General features: G+C 35.3%; 2 long non-coding RNA genes across 2 annotated transcripts; one reads left to right on the top strand and one right to left on the bottom strand.

The window, feature by feature from the left end:
* Positions 1–835: 835 nt before the first annotated feature.
* Positions 836–8,435, top strand: LOC136828345 (uncharacterized). Its single transcript, XR_010850010.1, has 4 exons — positions 836–977; positions 5,147–5,252; positions 7,259–7,347; positions 8,276–8,435. It is a non-coding gene; the product is annotated as an uncharacterized lncRNA (long non-coding RNA).
* A 600-nt stretch (positions 8,436–9,035) lies between these two features.
* LOC136828346 (uncharacterized) lies at positions 9,036–19,387 on the bottom strand. Its single transcript, XR_010850011.1, has 6 exons — positions 19,276–19,387; positions 14,789–14,920; positions 12,654–12,776; positions 10,218–10,341; positions 9,486–9,610; positions 9,036–9,282 (listed from the first exon to the last, which is right to left on the bottom strand). It is a non-coding gene; the product is annotated as an uncharacterized lncRNA (long non-coding RNA).
* Between the last annotated feature and the right edge of the window lie 54 nt (positions 19,388–19,441).

Raw genomic sequence — 19,441 nt, 5'->3', positions numbered from 1 at the left:
GTGAGGAGTCACATTGTGACGTCAATTTTGCTATGAAGGATCCTAAAAGATATCAGGAAATATGCTAATGTGGTATCGTTTTAAGGGATGGAAATCTGCAATAAACAGTTCAGAGGCAACCGGAGAGGCATAAACATTGATGGTTTGAGTATATGCTGAAAATGAAACTCACAAAAAAAGGCCAACTGAAATATGGATTTCCTAATTAAAGATTTTATGACCTACTAATTACCGATTTTCGTAACGACAAAAGTCTTGCTGATGCATATATCGTTTTTAATGTTCCAGTCTACACGTTTTCTGTCATATAAAGATTACCTTTTCAAAGAGTGCCTTGTTAAAGTCTTTGTTAAGTAGAATATTCAAGATATAAGTATAAAATATGCAACTGTTTCACTTATGATAGATATTTTATACAAATGTAGACATTTCTTGTTAATTACATAGTAAATTATATCTGTTAATTTTGGTGTAATATTATTACAGGTTCATGTATTTGTTACAATCAGACATAAAAGTTAGAGACAAATGTAAAATCTAATTGTACCGTGATTTAATGGGATTGTGATTCATTGACACAATGAGAAATAGGGCTCGTCATGACTAGAAAGTAACTGAATATATAAAAAAAATCTACCAAATTTTTGTTATAATTAATCGCACGCAGCACATACACAAAAAAATTCGGGTAAAGAGAAATTTCACGTTTAAACAATTGTATTTTCAAGTAAAAACGTGAGGTTAAACTCAAGAATTTTGGTCAGCAGCAGTAAACACAAAAAGTGAATGTAGATGGAGCTGTTTTGTTTTTCAAGGACGCCAAAGTGAAGACTTCAAGTCCTTTCCGTTTTCTACATCATTCCCGATTCCTTGTTTTCATTCGCTCAAGGAACTACCTGTCTTCATTGCCTGTCAGGTTAACGTCGTCCTTTTAGCACTCGAGCTTTCGTGGAGGCAAGTACAACTGAATATTAACAGTGAGTTTTAAAGTGTTTTGTTTCTTGTGTTTTATAGGTTTTCGTCAAATGGTGGTCTTTGAGTTTTAGGTTAGGTGTAATAGGTGTTTTACGGGAATGGCTAGCTTTTATAGTGAATGCAAGGTCACTGTCCCTAGTTGTGTAGTGGTGTAACTAGTTTTAGGAATTTATAAATTTTCGTAATTTCTAAGTATAGAAAATCCTGGCTCGAGTTTTCTAGGTTCTAGTGTTTTGCATAAGTGATTTAAAACTGACTGCCCATGTTTTAATTTTAGATCTTGGGTTCAAATTTTGAGATTTCCAAAAACTTAATACATCAATAGTATTTAATGAACGTTCTAAACTTGGCTACTTTTTATTCCGGAATTCACATTAAAATCCATGGGAAATTAGCGTTAACGCTTGGAATGTTAACGCCGTACGTCTTGACATGGGTTCGTGGAAAGATGGGATTGGGAAGTTCGTTAAATACTGTCGTACTACTGAGACTAGAATTTTGTGAACAGGAAATTTCTTTACATTTACATTGTGATTTGGTCTTTTTTAAGGCACAAGTATTTTTCTGGTTTAATTCATTTTGTACTTTGAACCAGATTATAATAGCTTACTGCAGCTTGATTAAAATTTTAAGTCTAGGCCCGCGTTGCTAATGAAAGGTTAGGTATGAACCTGAACCCCCTCTTTTGTTTTGCTTTACACATTTAAACTAGGTGACGCGTTGTTACTGTGTCTTCTTCCTTTTGTTAGGCCATAACCTTTTTGTTGGGCTAATGGCCTAAAGAAGTTAGTGGTTCTGTGGGAATGTCAGGTTATGAAGAAATCAAATAAAACCCTTGAGTATCTAGTGCTTTGTTTAGGGAACTCCAGTGTTTAGATTTAAGAATTTTTGTCAGTGTTAATTTCTTTGCTTTGAAATTAATGCGTATTGTAGGACTTAATCCCTGGTGATGGGGTTTTTGTAACTGGTCTAAAACAGATGGGGTTGACATACTTTTTCACCAGGTTCTTTAAAGAGGGATGTAGCTTAAAAGCATAAGATAATGGTTTTATTGCGGTGGCATACAGCATACCGAACTCGTATGGGGAAAGTTGTCTAACAGAAAATTAAATGGAAAGGCACTGGTAAACTAAAATAGTATGCTAGTCCCAGTGGTTTTTTACCAGGAGTGAATAAATTGGAAAGATTGTCTAACAGAAAATTAAATGGAAAGGCACTGGTAAACTAAAATAGTATGCTAGTCCCAGTGGGTTTTTTTTTACCAGGAGTGAATAAATTGGTAAGATTGGCACTCAAATTTTTTCAATTTTAGTATCAGTTTGATAGTATTGTATTAGGTATAGGGGGTAATCTAAAATAGTTTTGTTTGGAGTCTTTTCAGGGTTTTGTTTGTTTGAACTTAAATGAAAATGGCGTGGATGTCACCACTGACAAATCGGGTAATGACCATCTGGTGTTAAGTTCCTGGGGTTATGAATTTAAGGGAAGCTTTAAACTTTGGTATGTACTTTGCCTTTATTCTTAATTCTGAAATAGGGTTAAGCGTAAGTCACTTTTTTCATGAAAAACCATTGATATTCACTGATTTTCAAAGATTGCTTTTCCTGAGGCTCCTAGCAATCCAAGTAACTGGCAATGTAACAGTAATACTAAATGTGCCTGTCAAGATTAAAGCATCCTATGCTAGGATAGGTTGAAGTGCTTTATCCCATTAGTAAATTAAAAAATTGTTAAATATTCTCCACCAAACTTAAGGTAATTTATTGACTAAAGGATTTCAAATTCTAAAGCAAGTTTAACTTTGTGAAATAGGTTTTAACAGCATCTAGCACATCTGGAGTTAAGATGGGTTAACAGTTAAGGAAATGGCTGGATGCATTGCAGGGTTGGGTTAGTGTTACTTATATTTCTCGTTTAGTATACTGTATATAAACCAGGTTATCAAAACATTCCTACAGTAAGACTTTGTATCCAAGTTCTACATAAGAGGATAGCAGCTACTCTGGTATTTTTGTAAGTAGGGAAATCATGCAGACAGAAGTAGGGTTAAAATTTCAGTGCTTTTAAAGCATGCTCACTTTGATTAGAAGGTAATCAGTTCCAGTAACTTCTGAGGCTTTTCACCAAGTTCTATTTGCAGTGGGAATCAAAACATCTGTGGTACAATGTCAGTACAGTAATTACACTAATATACTATACAGTAGATCCCTAGGCCCACAAGTTTACAGCCGCAAATCAGTAAATATTGATAGGTTGAATTCGGAAATGTTGCTTCGAAAGCTTTGGTGTTTTATACATTGAATTTTAATTTCACTAGCATCCTTGACAACTGCCAATTACTAAATTGCTGACAAGAATGAGTTAACCTTGATCCTCATAGGATGTAAATATGGTTTTGACTTCGGAAAGTTTGAAACTTTTAAGTATCTTCACTAGTCTTAGGTGTATTTTAATTTTAGAACTGCATATTTTCTGTTTTGGTTTAGAATTAGGTTTTTAGTTTATCTTGTTTAGCCATTTTCCTAAATTTTGTAAATAGCTCTGCACGAAGATTTCATTAACTAATACAAATTTGTTGATAAGGTAGGAAACTAATGCAGTACAGGAGGTAATTTAAAGTTTGATTTTGTTTTACCGTATCTTGTTTAAGCGTATCCCAGAGGAGCTGGTACTAAACACGATGCCCTCCGGAGCTTTGCGCAGAATTAAGTTTTTAACTTGGGGGATTTTTAACCTTTTTTCAATCTAGGATTTTTAACCTTTTTTCAATCGAATAGATTTTAACTATCCAATTGGAAATTAGTGGTGCAGTTATTTGGTTTTTTCACTCCAGTTAATCTAAAGATTACATAATTTCTTCCATGAATTTAGATTTAATGAGTTGAGAAGTATGACATGAATTTGATTTTCAGTAGTTGTAAGGTCTTACACAATACAAATGTAGCTTTAATTTTCTGCTTGTATAACTTCAGTTATTAGTACTTGAAAAATTTAATTAAATTAAATTGGAACCTGTGGTCAAAAGGCTGTTAGGCAAATTAATTCATCGTAAGCTTTTGGTGAGTGGAAGAAAATTGCATTTATCTTAATCTGGATTACTTTGCTTAGACAAAAATTAAGTCATAATACGTGTGAACTTCAAAATGCTCATGGTAGCTATACTGATACGAAACTGGTCAGTTTATTGCATTTTTCTGGTGGCTGAGTGCCTTCCAAATCTGCAGAGGGTCCCACAACAGTAAATTAGATTGATTTGCTTATATATCTGGTTTTATTTTATTTCCAAATCTGAGTTACAAAATGTCTAGTGCTTGTAATAGAATTGATGCAAATAATTGTAATAGTATGTTAAGATGTCAAGGTAAGATTGTTTGCTAAAAGACTTATTGAAATGCTACTAAAAAAGTTTCTCTACTACACCATACAGCATAGTGATTTAATTTTATTTTGGGCTTTACAAACAAGTGAAAAAATTTGCTAACCCTAGTTTCCTACTTTGTTCTTAAATGTTTGTTTCAGTGTTAACGCTAAATACTTTTAGAAGTTGAGTGGTTAGTAATTTGACTAGCAATAAAGGATGTAGTGAAACATACGTTGAACGTTGTAAGGTTGAAGTTTTATCAGAATGGATGAAATCTGAACTTTACTCCAGACGTCAAATTTAAATTTTTGAAAATTACTAATCCTAAGAAGAATCTTGGTGCCATTCCGAAAGGTAACCCATTGTGATATTTCATTGAGGGTGAAATGTGTATAAAATTCATTTAGCAAAGTTTTTGAGCTTTGAACTAAAGTTTGCTTTTATTAAAATTTTTAAGTTCTGCCAGGATTGACTGATAAAAATGGGATGCCAAGACACTAGCAGAGTTTAGCACATTGCGCATAATTGGATAATCCAAATTTTTAAAGTAAAAGTAGTTTGCCAATGTCGCTTTAAATTTCTCCACTGACTTTCCTAGAGAATTGTAAAGATCAGCACATCAGTTACGTAATACGGTTTTATGCTGCCTTTAGGCTGTCTAAAGCAGTGGGGTAGTGTATTAGGCAGGGCGTAATGTACTTCCACCTAAATTAGATAGCAGTTGAATTTACTATTACGGATCGAAAACAATATATTACGTGAACTGTGAACTGTTAGGTTAAAAAAATCTCACTGGCTGTTTATTTTCAGATACTGACAGATGGTGGCATATCAGAACTGGTCCAGTATCAAGAGTTCTTGTTCAAAATTGGGATATGTTGACATGAAGAGAGACATCAAAGACTTACAGCGATCAGTTAGTGTACTTGTACTGTATTAAAGCTTTAGCATGCATTTAGCTTGGTGGTAGCATGCTGACTAGTGCATTATGGATTAAAGTACATTAACGTAAAGGACTAGAATCTAAACATTGCTGTTACGTGAATAAAATCCATCTGTTATGCTTTTGATTTTCTACCCTTTAATATTTAATGACTTGTATGGTAATTAAAACCTAAAAAGGGACATTTAATGACTTGTATGGTAATTAAAACCTAAAAAGGGATAATCTTAAAATGAGGCACAGTTTCAGTTTCAGAGTAAAATGTTAATGTAAGATTAAAGCAACGTTTTTCCTGAATGAAATTTAAGTTTGCCGATAGAATCAACCTTACGCTTGACAAGGAATGTCCCGAAGGTCAGAATTTTGAAGTAAAGGCAATTTGTAGTGATTCTGAAGTTTGGTTTTTGTGGTGTTCCGTGACTAGTATTACTGTGCAGATCCTTCATAACTTTTAGTGAGAACTGGGTTTAGTACTGGGCTTGGATGTTACCATCCTTGAAGAAAAAAATTACCATACAGTAAATCTAGGAATACTCAAAATGGGTCAAGAGCTTTTCAGTAGCTTTGTCTAAAAGTAATGTTCCTGATGTAGGAGTGGTTAAAAAATTGTTCGTCAGAAGTAAGGCAGTAATTTTAATGTAGTTGTGCTTGAAGGTATTTTACCATAATTATACTAAATATCCAGTTTCTTGGTATTTGAAAAATTGAGGTTTATTAATTGAACCGATGAGATTGTGGTTGGGGAAGGTAGGAGCAAAAGCATTTGAGAAGGCAATCAACAAGAGATGCTGATTATTAGGTTAATCCATACATTGAATATTACTTTGAAATAGCTTTTTGGCTAGAGGTAAGTAAATGCAGCAACTGAATAATGGTGATATTACTTTGAAATAGCTTTTTGGCTAGCGGTAAGTAAATGTAGGAACTGAATGGTGATTTGAGACTTCGATTGTATTCTTGAAAATATAGTTTGGTTGAAATATTTTCATTAGATTATAAATTTAAGTGATAGGTTAAATTTATTTCATTTTGCTCGAATTTAAAAAGACTAATTTTCATGGTAGTTACCTTAATAGGTTACATGCAGGTGGTGTGATGTTTGAACTTTGATTCTTGATAGGCTTGGATAATATCCCTAAAGTAGTTTTACGAAAGTATATGTAGGTAATGGACTAGAAGAGCAGTCGTAGTGAAATTAGCCTAATGTTACTCTGGGCTAGGAGATTAAACTGGTATTTGTTTGCTTCGTGATGAAATTTAGGCAAATTACTCTTATTTTTCTTGTCACAAGAAACTAGATTTCCGAGAATTTAAGAACAGAGTACAGAGAGGCAGGCAAACATTTACTTAACTGTGAGGATTAATGTGCCATTTCCCTCACTGTGATAGTTTCAACTCTTGGTGGTATGTTTAAATTTTGAGAATTTGAAATTTTACCTGTAGCTATAACAGTTAAATTAAGGATAACAGATAATTGTAGGGTCATTTTCACTTGAATCATTGACTTGAAGTTGTTTGGTTCTAGAGTAAATTAGGTAGACCTGTTTGACAATGAAGTTAATTTGTTCCTCGTGATATAATAAAGGGGAAGTAGCCTGGAGAGCCTTGAAAGTTTTGAATGCAGACTTTAAGTATTGACTACATTTCAGAATGGAGAGATTTTCATTTATACGAAAACAATCTTTTGAACCCCATTAGTCCTTTAGTACGTGATTTTCATTAACAGGTTTTGGTTATGCAAAGCTGCCTTGATAAAGCAGATAATTGTATTCATTGAGGTATTGTGGCTTAACAGAAAATAGTACTATATAGTGGTAGATTATTTAACTTTCGTGGTATGCAACCCGGACACTCTAATCAGCTGGCCTTGAGGGTTTTTGTCGATTAAAATTCAAGCTGTAGTCTTGAGCTGTTTACCATAGTTATAGAAATACGATACTTAACTCCTTTGAAAGTATTTATCAATGAATTTTTTTCAGATTGTGGTCTCCGTAAGGGTATTTCACGTTAGTAGATCCAGCTACTGTTGTGCAGTATAGCTGGGTGGAAAGGAAATTTGGCAAGGAAGGTGAGAAAAATGACTTTTTTTGCACTGGAGTTTGGTAGAAAAGTGTTCAGTAACTGTTAATGAATCTGGTTAATCAGGTATTCTTGAATATTGAAATAAGGTTTCTTTTTATCATGGATTAAGGGCTAAATGCGGAGTCACCTTTCTATGTATAGATTTGCATAGTGTGGAATTATGATTCAGGTTTGAAACTGTTCACTTAATTCTGAACGTACGTTAATATTCCATTGCAGTAATTTTTGGACAATCAGTTTTAAATAAACGATTTTTTTAAACTAGTTGAAAAAAATTTCAAGATCTAGGGCTTTGTAATAGAGAAAAGAAAATGTTCATTCGTAGTATTTAGAATGTATATAATGCACTAAAGGCAGTCATCGAGGTATCACTGTACTTGCGGTTATATTTTTTCCCTCAATTCAAAACACTGGGTCAAAACAAATTAGCCACTAGTAAATCTATTGTCAATTCCTTTTCCGGAGTGTGTATAGCTCAGCTTACTGAGAGACAGATATAGTTTGTAGAGGAAAAAGAAATTGGCACCGGTAGGTTTTAAATAGTGTAGTTTTTTACTCAGAACTGTATTTTGGGTAGGATTGATCATATTGGTTTCATAATTTTTACATGCTTATGTATTCAGTTATATGAATGGTTTAAATTTATGGCAGTTACACCTTTATATTGCAGATGAATAGTTTGAATTGTGAGAAGTTTGTAGGATTTAATTTTTTTATTGGACTTTTACCCATGATAGGGGAGTTTAATTAGTTTTAATTCTTAAAAGAAAGCTTACAATGCAGTAGTTTAAATTAGTGATTAAATAATTCCATTTTTTCAGGTTAGCTAATCCATAAAAGAAAGCTTACAATGCAGTAGTTTAAATTAGTTACAATGCAGTAGTTTAAATTAATGATTAAATTTCATTTTTCAGGTTAGCTGAGAGAATGGTGTATTTTGAAGCTTATAAAATCAGGAGTATGAACAGTACAGCAGGAGCAACTAAAAGTAAGCTGCCAGTTCCAATGGGGCAGTAAATGTGTTCACTGGCTTGTATTGTGTGTGGGAACATCCTGTTGCTGAGGGAGTCAATTTGAGGGGGGCTAGCTGCTACTGGAATCTGTCAGGACTGAACATAATATATGCTGCTGCTGCAGCAAGAAGTCAGTTTGGAAAAGGCTAGCTGTTGTTGGAGCCCCTGCCTACCAGGGCTTTTAAGCCTGAATGCTACGCTGCACGTGGAGTCAATTTTAAGAAGGCCACCTCCCAATGAAGCGTCTACCTGCCTGCTGGCCAGGGTCACTACCTGAAAAGCCGTTGCTGCAAGTCGGAGAAAATGTAATCGAAGACCCCCCTCCCTGGGTTGAAGATCACTGAATGCTGCTACTACAGGTGTTATCCAGCACAGTTCAGCGAGGATCGAATGCCATGAATTTTTTTGCTGTGGTAGTAATTGAGAAGTTAAAGACTTGCTAGTTCCCAACTTTAGTATTGCTAGTTCCCAACTTTAGTATTCCCTTCTTTCTAGTTCCCAACTTTAGTATTCCCTTCTTTCAAGTGTGAAAGATTCTTTACTGAGAAATTTGAAACCCAATCCATCTAATCAGTTCTAAATAAAACTACAGTATATAATACATAGTTTTATTAGACAAACTTTCGTTGAGCTAAAAAAGCCGAACATAAATTAAGCTCCTTGGGTTGAGAGCCATTGTGTATGGATATTCTATTTTTTATTTCTACACCACCAACATATCCCATGGGGCCGGATAATCGTTACCATTCATTCGATTTGTGGGAAGCTCCGAATTTATTAAAAACTTCAGACTAGATCTGAATTGTTAGATATCTTCAACTTCAGACGTTACAGTGTAAGCAGTTTCAGTAGACTGATGATCACGTCAATTGCTCACATTTTCACTTCCCCATTAACAAACACTCCACCTGCAATATGATGTAAGATTAGTATCGCATTCCCAACCACATTCCATTAACTTCTATCTTTTGGTAAGTCTTAATATGCTAAATTATTGACTGGCTGTACTAAAAATATAAGTATCTTGAATTCATTAAAAACTACGTCATAAAGTATAAAAGTATTTTTACTTCAGTAAGTAAATGTTACTCCTTATGTTCATCAACACTACCTCTAAACTGCGAGAGTACATCACAAGACAAACTTTCTTGAAATCAGTCCAGGAAGTCCACAAACTTGTTTCTTGTAAGTCTCCAGAGACCAGGATGCTATATCCTTAATCAATCCACGCCGGGTCTAGAGGGAAAAGTAGTCGGCTACATTAACCAAGTTATTACACTTATTATAATAACCAGCTACATTAATGTTCGCTATAATAAGCAGAGTGCAAGATGTTATTCATTTTAAATACAAAAAAAAGCTTCCCTCGCTCTCCAGAACTTTACCATGCAACCCTTGACCAAAAGAATAAGATTAAACCAAAGAGACATCAGAATCGTAACACTTCTCCAAAAGAAATAAGAGTGACAATATGAACCGCTCTTGAATTGAGAGAAAATATTGCTTTTTTGTACTAAAGTATAGAAAAATTTGGATACATCCAGAAACATCAAAAACAAAGTTTGTACACTTACAAAGATTGAAAACCTCAGACCTCACAGCTAACTTGCAAAAGCAGATTCAGCAATAACCTACGTGAAGTATTTTCTTTAGTGTATTCTGTAGATTTCCTGGCAAGTTCTCCTTGTAAGAAAATATTTACCTATGATATACCCATAATACTGAATTTAATAGAACTATGGCTTAAACATTCTTTACTCTCAAAAAAAATTTCAATTGACTACAACTCAAACCCAAGATGTTCTTAAAATTATCATAATAGAAACCAGAAGACTATCAATACCTTGCAAATAATGTCTTGAGTACCTCTTCAACTAGTAGTTTGTCGATTTCATTCAGAACCGAGGGTCTATTACAGTACACAGGAACCAGTGCTTCACTGTAATTAAAACTTCCGACCTGCTTATCTGAAAAATTAAATCTCTGGATTATTTGAAGGTACCAGGTTATTTCATTAATACAATTTTTGTTTCTCCTTTATACTTAACTACAGAATATAAAATACCTTTCTTTCCAGTTTCACTTAACACCGGAATGTTTCCAGCTGGATCTAAATATATTCAAACTGAACTTTACACTTGAGCATTTAGATTCCAGATTTACCTCCTGTTTCAAGCACTCAAACCATTTTCTTAATAGCCATTTGCAACAGCTATAATTTAACAGTGTAAAGCTAGGTACTTTAGAGAAAGCCCCTTTTTTTCCATTAAAAGGCTGAAAATAAGTGCATATGGGGTTATCAAAACTTACCATCAAACAGTTTCACGTAATTCCTAGGTATTATAGTTTTTGTCAGTATAACTGTCGTACCTTTATTGTTCTCAGTAGTGACCTACTACGGTACTTAACATACCAATTATATATAGTACCTGTGCCCATCAGCTATCCAACTACCATTAAGAATTCTACTGTAGAAACCAATATTGTCTCTAAGAGTAGTTTATCCAGAATTCTGGGGACTAACTATGATCACCAACACAAACAGACAGTGGAAATATTAATACCCTAAGATCCCTCACTTCAGCACTAAACACTACGTACTGGGTGCATTTTGCATTAACAATGCATACTGAAGTAAAGTTTAATATATTTTAGAAATAATATATCAAAGAAACGCTGTAACTTCAGTAATTCACAGACTCTGCCAACGAAGCCATCCGCAATCCAGTCAAGCACTCCAGAAGTCTAAAGACGGTTAAAAGCTTTTAAAGCTCAGTTGTCAAGTCATCTGATAGTTCATAGACACAGTAAGCCAAGAATATTGGCGTAGTTCTCCCTGGGATTGGTGACAAAGCCAGGCTTCAGCAGAGAACTGAAGCAGGATGATTTTTTAACCAAAGCAATGTTACTGACCGATGGAGGATGATGTATTAGCCAAACAGACGCATAGACCTCAGCATTTACCTCACATCTGATCTATTTTGCAGGGGTGCCATTAAGCTTGGAGTGCCCAAAATTGCTAATGAAGTTCATCTAGCTTAAGTTGAAGATGGCACCAGAAATTGAAGTTATTGCAAAGGGGGTTAATCAGAAACAAGACGTCTGTGCTAAAAGAAACTAGCATTAAGTCTTCACACTAAGGCAATTCAGAAAATGACCAACTTTCAGCAAGGGTGACAAATACAGCAACTGAAATTCTGGGCCAGTTTCAAGGGAGATATGATTAGTCAGTCCCCAGAAACCAACTTACGTCCAGCAAAGTCTGAACAGTAAATAGCAGTAACTGCTCAATTAAAGTTATCAGGCAAAAAGAAAAAAATAGCTACAAGAAAATATAATAGGCAGGGAAAAACTACCACCTGCAATAGTACTCAACTCGGAAGACCGCGATCCAGAGGACACTGCCAAGCTTCACTGGTACAGTCAGTTCTGATAGCACAAGATGTATACTACATTACCCAGGTTCCTAGGCAAGCTTTTTGCTAGTCATGCTCAATGGCGGTTGCACTTTCTCAGTAAGGCCACCTGCAACCTGCTGATTTAAGCTTTCGTTTTCGTCCATCCAGATTCCTAGGCAAGCTTTTTGCTATAGCCATGCTCAATGACGGTTGCACTGTCTCAGTAAGGCCACCTGCAACCTGCTGATTTAAGCTTTCGTTTTCGTCCTTGTTCTAGTTAGGCCAGTCTAATTTTGCGCTGCATCTTGTGGTTTTGACAGCTTCCACATGCAATGGATTTCAGTATGGCGCTTTACCTTCATTCCGGAATTTTCTAACTATCAAAGCTCAACACCCATAACTAGTCTAGAAGAAAAGATTGAGAACATTGTTTACATGAATACCCAGAGGTTTTAAATATAACTGGAGAACATTTAAAAAAATTATATATTTACCATAGATTCTCAAGTTAAAGTACACATCTACTAAAAGTTACCCTGTTCCTCATTAACCACCATCATATAGCCAGTTTAGGATTAGAGTGCACTGTCGTTATAGAAGAACTAAACTGGCTAACCAGCAATTAAATTTGCCGGATGAAAGCTGTTTTACCGATACAAAGCATTTTCCAGAAAAACTAACCACGCAGAGATCAGACGAAACATTTTTGATCAGTCCTTAAACAAGAATAGAATAGCCACTCCATTAAAACTGTTTTTAAACTCCATTTGCCTCCATCAATGACTGCTTTGATTATATCCCTTTCAAGTTGGTCAAACAAAACTACTAAGCTACTTAAGTTTTATTTTAAATTGAATATAGAGTAGCAAAATACATCTTACCTCTACAATAAAACATCAATTTTAATGAAAGTGAAATTAGACAACTGAGTCGACATCAGCCCAATGGGATCCAGCACTTTTACTCGACACGCTCAAAACTCCATTTCTCGAGGTTAACTGCATCTGGAATTCAAATAAATCTTAGATTTTCGAAGTCAGGATTTTAAAGCCGAGTGTGACTGCAAAACATTATCGAATATTGTAGCTTCAAAATGGTTAACTGCATCTGGAATTCAAAAATCTTAAGATTTCGTAGTTGGAATTTCGAAGTTACAATTTTAAAACATACTGCAAAACATCAAATATATTACACGTGGTTTCATAATGGCCTGAAGTATCAATTTTGCAAAGATTTAAATCCCTAGATGCAATATTTCCCTTTTCACCTTTTGCAGTGAATAGTTTATACTAATAATTTATGCAAATTCTAATGCATACCTAGTTTCAAAGCCCAGAAAGCCACCAAGTCTGAAGAAACTTAAAGTTCGAAAACTATCCTTGCCTATCCCACATTTACCAGGTTGATTTTTTCATATTACTTCAGGTCTGAATTTAAATTTGTATTCTCCAGTTCATGCTTTCTACGAATTCATTAGCTATATACTGACGAAAAGGCAGTCAATTTCAAGTACAGCTAGATATGGACTTAGTTTTTTACAACAAGGTCTAAATTAATTCGGCTAAATCAACAGCTCAACCAATTCATCAGAAGTTCCCAAACCAAACAATTCACGTGAGCAACATTCACACCGTTTTTAAGTCAATTCTACCCTAGTAATTGGAACAGATTACTAGGAAAAAATTAAGATGGTCATTTTAAAACATAACCCATTGCAAAGTAAACCATTCTCTCAGCTTGTATTTTTGCAGATTTGATAATGCAGTTAGTACTGTTCGCTAACAACAGGTCCACAGTTTACACTTTCATTCAAAAATTGAAAGTGGCCCACTGAACAAAATTCTAGACCAGAACCCTTAGCAGTTTTAATTTCTTAAGGAGACCTAGGTATTTGATTCGGTGGCTTCCGAGAGATCATTCAGGACTTCAAAAGATATCATAGTTGGCTGTGATCCCCTAAATTCTAAAACTTAACTTTTCCAAGTGAATTATGTTCACTACCTCCATTAACTAGTCTACATTGAACATTGACATATTCATGTTAACTTCAAAACATGACAATTTAAGACTAAAAAATTGTTATAATGAATCATTTAAATGAGTGTTTACTCTATCATCCACTGACAAAACTAGTCTAATACTAATCCGAGTGTAGCTAAATTAATACTTATCACAGTAGAATTTCACATGCCTGACCTTGGCTATTTAACCTAACCATTTAAGCGAACGCCGACTTTTCAGATAAATGTGTAACAAGCAAAATCAGTAAAAACTTAAAATATTCTGTTATCTGAAAATTTTAAAAATTACTTTAAATGTTAATCTCAAGATCAACAACTGTGACGCAAAGTAAGTGTCATCCTCATTTGCACTAATACACTTTTATTAAAAGTGTAAAAGTTAAGTATACCTTAGTTTTACCAGACCACTGAGCTGATTAACAGCTCTCCTAGGGCTGGCCCGAAGGATTAGACTTATTTTACGTGGCTAAGAACCAATTGGTTACTTAGCAAAGGGACCTACAGCTTATTGTGGAATCCGAACCACATTATAGCGAGAAATTTATATCACCAGAAATAAATTCCTCCAACTCTTCATCAGCCGGCCGGGGAATTGAACTCCGGCCCATCGAGTGACAGTCCGCAGCTCTACTGACTCCCCCAACGAAGAGCTATTATAAGGTAAAACAACTACCTTTCCTGATGTTGCTTAGTCCAGAGTTAGGTTTTGGCATTTACCTTCTTAAAAAACGCTGCCCCTCAAGGTTCGTGATTTGCGGCCAAAGTTCACTGTCATTGACGTTCAACTTTGGAGCAGATACTTCCATTTCAAGATGATAAAAATGAAGATTTCAGGTTTAAGATCTAATAAGTTATTGTAAAATTTTACCACAATGTTGGTCCCGCCCCCAACAATTGGTGGTCCCAGACAGTCCCACTAAATCTAGACAAGGATTTGCCATAATAGTGTTCGGAATGGTTTTCCTCAAGTTTTACTTACTAGTATCGATACATACCTTCTGTTACTTTGCGGATTTGCCAAATTCATTAGCCTGATTAAAAGTAAAAATCCAATGCCAAAATTCGTAGCTACTATTAGTCGCCCACTGTGCACAAGTGTTTCTGCAGGCTTGAGAAAAGAGCACAACCTGTAAAAAAAATTATATCAGTAAACTATAATTATTACGTGGATTACAGTAAATAAAAACAGCTTAAAACGCCCATAGCACCTAAAACAACGCTGGGTTCTGAAATCTTTCGGAGCTAAGTGCTACGACTTAATTCGATTACTAAAATTTCCTAGATAGAGAGCACCGCACAGACCCAGCCCTATCCTTAAGGTCTCTGTTTCCCCAGAAGCTTCAGGTGTAAATTACTGTATTATCCTCAGTTAAACTGGTACCAAGCAAATCTCTTCAAAAATTCCACATCGTTCTCCGTTCATATACAATAGGTTCCACATTCCGAGCAGTTTGAAAGCATTACCGGTATTTCCAGTACGGCCAGTTATTTTAAATTCAAAGCTTTGAAATATTTATACCCTCAACAGTAATAGGTAATAGTAGGTATGGTCGTAAGTATCAAAACAGCAAATTTATTCTGCAAGTTCTAGTGGTTATCGTAGACTTCAATAATTTCAGTTATGTGTCACGACTAAATTAAGTCTGCATCTTGCTACCACCTGCGGTATTAATGAAACAATATGGTTTTACTAATGAGCTTTCTATTAAGGTATTAAATGCATAATCAGGAGTACTGTACACAGCAACATTGGCAATGAATCTTAAAACTTCATTTTCATAAGTGATATCCATCAAATTTTATTAATATTCTACTTCACACTAACCCATATACAATTAAAGCTTATCAAGGCTGAGGATGAAGTGACCGATTTACCTTTAAAAAGGTCCCAGATATTCAGGAACCAAATTCAAAGTTATATTAGCTTGGCGCAAAACCTTCCTCAGTAAGACTTATACGTTGAGGTGCACAGATGTGCATGAACTTTAAGGCAATCTAGTCCACAATCATTGATCTTTATGGCACTCTGGCCAACAATCAAATTACTGAACTTATGGCAATCTGGACCACAGTCGATCATTGAACTTCATAGCAGTCTAGCCCACAATCATTGAACTATATAGCAATCTGGCCCACAATCACTGAACTATATAGCAATCTGGCCCACAATCACAACTTTATAGCAATCTGGCCCACAATCACTGAACTTTATAGCAATCTGGCCCACAATCAATGAACATTGAACTTGAACTTTATGGCAATCTGGACCACAATCAATCAGTGAACTTTATAGCAATCTGACCCACAATCACTCAGTGAACTTCATAGCAATCTGACCCACAATCAATCAGTGAACTTTATAGCAATCTGACCCACAATCAAATCATTGAACAATCAGTCAGAACTTTATAGCAATTCTGACCCACAATCAATCATTCAACTTTATAGCAATCTGCCCACAATCAGTGAAATTTGGCCCACAATCAATCATTGAACTTTATAGCAATTTGGCCCACAATCAATCATTGAACTTTATAGCAATCTGGCCCACAATCAATCATTGAACTTTATAGCAACCTGGCCCACAATCAATCATTGAACTTTATAGCAATTTGGCCCACAATCAATCATTGAAGTTTATAGCAATCTGGCCCACAATCAATCATTGAACTTTATAGCAATCTGGCCCACAATCAATCATTGAACTTTATAGCAATCTGGCCCACAATCAATCATTGAACTTTATAGCAATCTGGCCCACAATCAATCATTGAACTTTATAGCAATCTGGCCCACAATCAATCATTGAACTTTATAGCAATCTGGCCCACAATCAATCATTGAACTTTATAACAAGCAATTGAACTTTATGCCCACAATCAATCATTGAACTTTATCAGCCCACAATCAATCATTGAACTTTATAGCAATCTGGCCCACAATCAATCATTGAACTTTATAGCAACCTGGCCCACAATCAATCATTAAACTTTATAGCAACCTGGCCCACAATCAATCATTGAACTTTATAGCAACCTGGCCCACAATCAATCATTGAACTTTATAACTATCTGGCCCACAATCATTGAACTTTATAACTATCTGGCCCACAATCATTGAACTTTAACTATCTGGCCCACAATCATTGAACTTTATAACTATCTGGCCCACTTTGTCATTTAACTTTATAGCAATCTGGCCCACTTGTGTCATTTAACTTTATAGCAATCTGGCCCACAATCAATCATTGAGCTTTATAGCAATCTGGCCCACAATCATTGAACTTTATAGCAATCTGGCCCACAATCAGGTATATAACAATCTGGCCCACAATAATTGTATTTAATGGCAATCTGGCCCACAATTGTATTTAATGGCAATCTGGCCCAAAATTGTACTCAATGCCAATCTGGCCCACAATCAATCATTGAATTTCATAACAATCAGGCCCACAACCTATCATTGAGCTTTATAGCAGTCTGGCCAACAATCTCAGCTATATAGCAATCACTGAAGTTTATAGCAATCTTTCCCCCAATCGTTTACGTTGCAGAGATCTCTCCCTTCACAAAATCTAACGGTACCTTCGCACTTTCCAAATTACCTGCCCCCGTATCCTGTAAGGCCTAGGGTTTCTCCCACAATGTTTAGATTTAATTTAGCGTCACTGCATAACTCAGCTCAGCAATATGAAATGTTTGTGCAGAAATCAGTTTGATGTCCCTCTAATACCTGCAGCCACATTGCACTACTTTGTGATCACTATGCTTAATTTTTTCATTACCCCAACTAGTTGTCAAACTCCATTTGATCCAGATTAAAATATGGTCAGACAATTTAGTAGTGTTACCAGTAGTCTGGTCAACTTGCAAAAATAGCTACAAGTAAAAGACAGCTTCAGAAAATGAACTGGGAAACAAGAGCACCATATTACCCTGTTCGTGCAGCTGTCAAACACCCCAAACATTACATCCAACTCCATCAAAACTTGTAAGCTGTAAAATTTCGTTCGAGCAGCTATCAAAGACCCCAAACAATACATCCAACTCCATCAAGACTCGTAAGCTGTAAAATTTCATTATTTTCTTATTACCTTAAAAAAACTATTTCCGGTATTATTACCTTTCAAGAAATCGAAAGGTTTAACTACAAACAAATATTCGCAGACTACCTACATTTAACCTGTTGGAGCAAAGTATGCCATGTCAACCAATCCACAATTTTAAATTTTAAACCTTCCAAGGTCAACAAAATTTCAATAAGTACCAACAGTTACATAGGGTAGTTAAAAAAGACGAACAGCACTAGTTAAGGTTAATTTCAAATGCTAAGTTATGAGCTTCGCTCAAAAGACTACGCATACTTTACATACAAAAAATCCAGACTTCCCCTTTAAATATACCACCTACAGCCATCCATACTTAAGACTCTGCCCACCCCGCATGCCTAAAAAAATTTCACACGACTGAAAAGTTTAAAAGTTCGTGAATGAATGTTCTAGATACATTAAAATGTAAATTGAAAATAAGGAAAAGTCCATAATATAACCGTCTATAGCTGAATCAAAGTGTTTTAAGGAAACTGGACCGTAACTCTTAATCAAAAACATTGGAATGCATGCCTTTAAACTGCCCTGCCACAAACTTTCTTCGTACCGAAACTGGACCGTAACATGGTTCAAAAATATTGGAAATGATCATAAACTGCCCTGCAATACAAAGCAGCTAACTGCTTTAAGGTTTTCAATCACAGAATCTTATATTTTGATTAATGCTTCAACAGAATAAAATGACCAGTTGAACAACCAGAAACAATATGGGGAATGACCCTAACTGCTGGAAGGTTTTAAATCACAGAACCTTATATTTTGATTAATAAACTACGCGAGGATGTACGGTTACCAAAGTTGGAGACACCAAAAACTAGTTCATTCGTAATTAAGTTTCCATATTGTTCCCTTCAGTTTATTCGATAGCCCAAGATGGCTGTATGCATTAAAACAAATACTTGGTTCCAGATAGTTTTTCACTTTCCGGATGGATATTAGGCCTAATTAGCACACGACACAATTAACACAGAAAAGTTTAAATGGGTTCTTCAGCTGAACTCTGCACACTGACCAATGTTCCAGACCACTTAGCAAAGGTATTCATTTCTGTATCACATTTAAGAACTTAACCCTTTCAACGGTCATTCGCATTCTTAAAGTATCAAGAAACCTAGTTTCCCTTATTTTAGCAAATAACTAGCTGCAAAGTTATCGATCCATATAACGAGTGCTGATGCAATAATACGATAATAGACACCACCAAAAATAAAAGTCCACGATATCATTTCAGTATAAAATTTCGTTTTATTATCCCTACACTAATAACATTGCCGACACTAGACGTTCCGATGCTCAGCCGGTTTAACAGACAGCACGAATATCTTTAACATCTTCGCACTAATGTTTAGACGTTTTAATTACACGACAACTTACCTTAAATCGAACTAAAAAGCCACAACAAATTTGTTTGAATGTCATCTATTGCACATGAAGTAAAGATATCTTTAAACACAGACAGAATCACTAACACTAACAATAAGCCAATCACAAGAGACCGTGTCAAGTTTTCAGCAAAGGAAATGGAAAAGATTCCTGATTG

Source organism: Macrobrachium rosenbergii, chromosome 42, assembly GCF_040412425.1.
Source record: "Macrobrachium rosenbergii isolate ZJJX-2024 chromosome 42, ASM4041242v1, whole genome shotgun sequence".
In the NCBI taxonomy this organism is placed as follows: Eukaryota; Metazoa; Arthropoda; class Malacostraca; order Decapoda; family Palaemonidae; genus Macrobrachium; species Macrobrachium rosenbergii.
This window is presented reverse-complemented; position numbering and strand designations above follow the sequence as displayed.